Consider the following 6,000-nt stretch of genomic DNA (forward strand, 5'->3'; position numbering starts at 1 on the left):
CTCCAAGGCTTACCGGAGCCGGCCTACCAAAGTCAAACACCTCCTGCCCTCTGCACTAGCACAGGGAAAAGCTGCAGCGTTCAATCCCACAAATCCCAAAGGTGGGAATGTCCGTCGGCAGCTTGCAAGTGGGTGGGTGCACACCCGCGTGGCCTCAGGTCACAGACAAGCGATTTGTCCCAACGGCGGGCGTGGGGCAGAGCAGCAGCGAGGGCAGGATGCTGCTTTCCAGCTTTGGGCTTCAGCATCCCAGCTCCATTGCGACAATTACTCCTTAAGATTGGGGAAAAATATCCCCAGGCAGGCAGGCTTTCACAAAGGCCTAGAAGGTAGGAGATCTGGATTTCATTTCCACTCCTGCCACTGATTTTTTGAGAGTGGGCACAGAAAAGTGTCTTCATGCATTTTCCTTCTGACACTTGGCTTCTCTATTTTGAGTAAAAGGTGCTCCGAGTGCACCCTGCCTCTTACTACTTCTATTAGCAGTGCTAGGTAGACTGGAGCTGTGATTTGCTTGAGATCCCTAAATTCCTAGACAAATACACAATAAATTGCAATAAAACTTCTCACTGCTGCAGGAAACTGGGGGAGGAAACAGAAAGTATCCTTACAGGTTTGCAAAAAGGACATAAAGGGAAGAAAAGCACAGCTTATTTCATTTTTATCTCCCTTTCCCCTCCCTGCTGTAATGAAAGGCAATTTTCACTAGCAGAGTGTTGTCATTTTGCTGAAGAAAAATTCACAGTTTTGGCCAGAGAGTGTTTTTTTTGATTTTTTCTTTTTTCTCTTTTTTTTTTTTTTTTTTTTTTTCCCCCCCCCTATTCATGACAGAGAGCTGTTGCATTTCTGGCAGCGGCAGTAGCACTGCGCCTTGGAAGGCATCCAGGCCCCCACCTCGATGCTCTCCGGCTCTGCCACCCCATGTGGTGCCTCCTCACTGGGCTCACCATGGCCACCGCCTCCCACGGCCCATCGGCCAGCGATGAGCATCTCAGAGCAGCAGCCTTGGCTGGCCCATCCTTGTGCAATTTTGGCAGAGGAGTGCAGCAAGGTACCACAGAAGTAGTCTGCTGGCGTGAGGGGGCAGAGTTAAACGCAGAGTTTTTAATTTAAAGTGCTCGGTGGAATTCAGTGCGCTGAGGATGAATTATTTTGGGTGGACCTTGTAAACTGGGCACTAACATGGTGGTTGATCGCAGTGAGATAACTAAACGTGCCCAGCTGTGCCTGGACAGCCCACGCAAGCCCTGCGAGGAAACACGAGCGATCCCCCTTGAAAGCAAAGCCCGCTGCAGTTGCCCCACACAAATACCCACAGAGGAACGTGCAGGTGTACACACATCCTTACCAAATCTCCCTGTGACCCCTCTGTAGATCTCTAGAGGGATCTTTTTCTCATGCTTCTTGTTACAAGGGAGTTTCTCAGCACTCACAAAGGTCACTATCGTCCTCTCAGCCCTCCTGGGCTTCCCCATCTCCTGGTGGATGTCCTAAGGTTACTCCTAGTTTTCTTCTCCATTATAAACTCTGAGAGCCAGTGGGAAAAAAAAAAAAAAAAAAAAAAACAAAACATCCTGGTTAAAGGCTACAAGCTGAGCTGTCCAACAAACCGTTGACTCCAAAGAGATGATTTTCTCTTTTTCATTCTTCTTCCCCTCATTCCCTCCTCTCTGGCACAGGACAATTACCAGAGCTCCGAGACACACACCTCGAGCCCCTTGCCAGCTGAGCCGTTTCACCCTGTCCTTGTTGCAAGCCGTGCTGGGAAGCCCATAAAGCACAAGGGAGGGATAATTACTAGTCCCAGAACTGTGATGATAATTAATACTCTGCTAAAAGGAGCGCTTGTCAGGTCAGGGAGCAGAAGGAGGGATGGGAAAGCAAATAGGCAAAAATAAAACCTGAGCAAAGGTTTGCTGGGAGGAAAGGGTTAGAGACAAGGAGGACAGGAGGACCTGGGGGGTGCAGATGTCCAGGGTGATGGGGATGGGGTCTGTGCTCATCCGCAGGCTGTTGGAGAGGAGAGGGAGTGTTGCACCCCCATGGGTAGGCTGTTGGGGAGCTTTAGTGTGCATTGTATCACAGGACCCCCTCCCATCTTCCCTTCATCACCCTCTCAGCCTGTTAGTGATCTCTTCCTTGGGAAACAAGCGCTGTTCTATTTTCCTTCTAAAAAAAAAAAAAAATAATCTGTTATTTAGAAAACAATTTTGATTTCCAGGCCAAACTAGCTCTGTCCCTGAGAGAGCAAACTGCAGACCTCACATCAGAAAAGCAGGACGTCCAAACAAGCAAGAGCATCTGCTCATCCCTGACATGCACTCAGAGAGCTCCTTGTCCCCCGAGTTACAGCTCTCCCCTCTTCACAAGCTTTCTGAATTTAAGACTGACTTCACCATTTCGAGGACACAAGAGTCCACCTTTTAATTGAGGTTGTAGAAGGAAATGTAGAAGAAATATAAATAATTCCATGGTAGCAATAGGGATATCTTGAAACCCAAACTTCATAAATCTAAACTCAATAAATCTGAGCAAGGTGAAGCATAAGAGAAAGGAGGATGTTAGCCAGGGAAACGTGGGCTTGGGGCTTTCCCCCAGTAGAGGCTTCTGGACAGCCTTGGGCAAAGGCGTTCATTCTTCTCTTCCTTCATCTCATCACCTGAAAGATCAGCAAAATGCCTCCGTATATGCTGCGTATCAGCCCACTAGCTACAACTGAGTTAAACCAAAAAAAGGCAACCCAGAACCCATGGTAAAGGGTGAGAGAAACAGAGAAGTGCTGGCAAGGGAGAACAATATGTTTTCAGACAAGATTTAAAAAGAAATGTTATGTTAATACTAGTTTGGCGTCATACTGTCATAACACCATCAAAATGACATGCTGTCACCACTAATACGACTGTTTAGGGAATATGCAACATGAACAAAAAAAGCAATTCGCTTAGAAACAAACTGGGATGAGTCTATATTGTAAGAAAACAGAAATATGCTGCAATCCAAGGGAGGACCAAACAAATGCTCTGCAGTTTCTGATGACAGTGGTGCAGACGGAGACAAGAAGCTCTAAAGAAAACTTGCTCCTTGTTTTCCAAGGCCCCTTAGCCTTCGCTGGGATAATCTGCTCATAAGAGAGCAACAGTTAAAGGACAGCTGTTCTGGCATTAATTAAAAAGCCCTACAGTCCTTTCCTAATAAATCCACTTTTTCTCTAAGATCTTCTTCCTCGATTTGTTTCAATACCTGTCCCTAATTAAGTCCGGTGAGAGGAATTCACTACTTCAAATGAGTTAAAAACGGATGTTCTCAAGGCACCTGCATCTGAAGAAACTTATTTTTGAAGCCCATGAATTAAATTAAGAGGGAACATTTTCAAGCTGATCGCTCCCTTTTGATTAACACAAACGAGCTGCTCTACGTTAAAAATCGTCACGCTTGCTCTTCCGGCTAATTTGGAGAGAGTTCAGCTGTTAGAGTGCTAAATAGTCACATTAAAGCCTACAGACCTGCGAGTGCATTTAGGCTGATTCCTTTAAAGGGGAGATTCAGCATCGCATCACCTGAAGATGCCCCTCTCCACAGAGAGCTATGGAAACAAGCTGCCCAACGGCGCTGACAGCGGCTTGTTGACCAACAGAATTCTGGCACAAGCCCTGCCTATCAGCCATGGCAACCGGGCTGACAGCAGGGCAATGGCAGCTGCTACGCACGGAAAAACGCTCTTAAAAATATCACGGCTGAAACCCATTAAAGAAAATAAAAATAGAAAATACGCAAGAAAACGCGGCTGCGTGTGAAATAAATATCGGGAAGGATGTTAGGTACATTTATAACTATAGCCTGCCCCAAATTTTCCTGGGGTTTTAACCCAAAGCTTCTTCACTACAAGCAATCCAAATGGGTTTTTTGTTTTTGTTTTTTTTTTTTTTGTTAGAAAATGTCAAATTTTCCTGTTTGGTTTTTTTTTTTGTTTTTTTTTTTTTTTTTTTCAACTCTTGCTAATGTGATCAAAATTGAGAGCTGAGTTGTATCTGACTAAAGCCAAATCACTGGTATCTGCTCACCCCAGGCTTGCCCAGACCTTGTTCACAGCCCAGGTTTTCCTCTGTGCCATCCCGTTAGCCCCAACCAGCTCCACCAACTGCAGAATCAGACTGGGAAGACGCCAGTTGCCTCACGCCTCCCAATACAGTGTAAATCTGATCATAAAATGGCTTAGAGCCTTTCTGAGGGGCATCTTTAATGATAATTTCATACCTCTTGTCAGAGTCTGAAGAAAAAGTGATCAATCAATGAGGGGTGATGCACCGGGGCAGAGCGTAAGCTCCTCAAAAGCCACCCCACCTCCAGCTGAGCCTCGGGTGAGCTGAATTCATTCCCGGTGTCAGTCCAGTGAAGCACACAATTATGCAGGAAAGATTTCGGGCTGGGCTGTCTAGCTACGTTAGGCCACCACACCAGGAGCTGGAGAGATTGCGTCCAAGAATTTGCTTATGGAAGAATGAAAAACTGCCCTGTTGAATCTCTTCCTTCCCACCTGCTGGGCTTTATCTCTTGAAACCTGAAAAATAAGGCAGAAAGATTTGCTCTGAGAGCTTTGACCCATGAGTTGGTTTTCTCATGTTGGTAACAGCTGAGTATTTAAAAAAAAAAAAAAAAACCAAAACAAAACAAAAACACACAAAAAAAACAAATTAAAAAAAAAAAAAAAAAAAAAACAAGAAACAAAAAAAAACAAGCCCAGCCTTTGCCATCCAGGATGAATTAACCGTGTTCCAGTGGGTCTGCACGGTGGTAGGCTGGTTTCTGCTGGAGCTGGGCATTTGCCATGCTTTCCTAGAAAAGCTCTCTGCCACTCTCCTTGCAACATTAATTCTGAACAACAGAGATGGAATGAAATGTACGTTTGAAAGCAAGCCACGAGGCAGAGAGCAATATTTAGCTTTCCCCTCCCAGAGGTCTTACCTGTGTTGGCACTGGTTTAAAGATGTTAGAATGGGATTAAGGGGCTAAATCAGATATTTTATTAGTTACAGGAGCCCAATTTCCTTGCTAAATAATTGAATGCATGCGCTTAAGGCACAAGTCTAGGCTGGCTGGTGAAAGGAGGTCCGCAAAACGCCCGGCTGAGATTTCAGAGAGGATCAGATGGAGAGTGTGGCATCAGTCTGTCTGCAACAACATCTGGTTTTCCTTTCATCTGGAGTGGACGCTGCATGTCACTGTGAATATCAGTTCCTGGGACATTTCTGACAAGGATTTACATGAGGAGATAAAAAGGTCTGAAATTTCTTTAGCGGAAATACTTTTTCTTTTAAATAAGAAAACAGGAGCTGAACTTATGTGTTTTCATAAGAGGTTTTTGTTTGTTGGCCAAATCTCTGACTAAGATGAGAACACAAAGGCCTGGTTAGATTCAGGTCTTCATGTGGTGTTAACCAGTCCAGGAAAAGAAAAAGCTGAGATACTTGCAGCCGAACCATTCTTACGAATTTTTCAACTATTCTGCAGATTTAATAAATTAAAATACTTCTGTAAATACTTTGAAGCTTATTCATCTCCGATAACACTTGGTACCTTATCATTTCTAACTGAGCTACAGAGAAAAACACATTATTATGGATTTTGTGGTAGATCCTCCGATTTATCAACCTAAAAAGATTTCAAAGCAATAGAGGCTTTCTATAGAAGTTAATATGTCATATGCTATTTATCACCTGGGGTTTGCTGAGTCTGCATTCCTAATCAATGACTTGACAACTTGAGTTAGTGAACACTTAAAGATTATATCCGTGCAGAGATGTGGCCAAAGCAGTTTCAGCCTCCAGGAGGGGACACTGGTCACCTTGGTCATTCATCCAAGACGTCTTGCGCATTTGTGGTTGCATCGCCCAGAGACGGGCACCAACGGTAACCACGATTTCCTCACCCGAGCAAGCACTACTCTTGCAAAAACCCACGCGAGCAGATGTTGAAATACCCCAGGGTTCAGCCGATGGCGGG

Source organism: Tyto alba, unplaced genomic scaffold, assembly GCF_018691265.1.
Source record: "Tyto alba isolate M040663 unplaced genomic scaffold, T.alba_DEE_v4.0 Super-Scaffold_33, whole genome shotgun sequence".
In the NCBI taxonomy this organism is placed as follows: domain Eukaryota; kingdom Metazoa; phylum Chordata; class Aves; order Strigiformes; family Tytonidae; genus Tyto; species Tyto alba.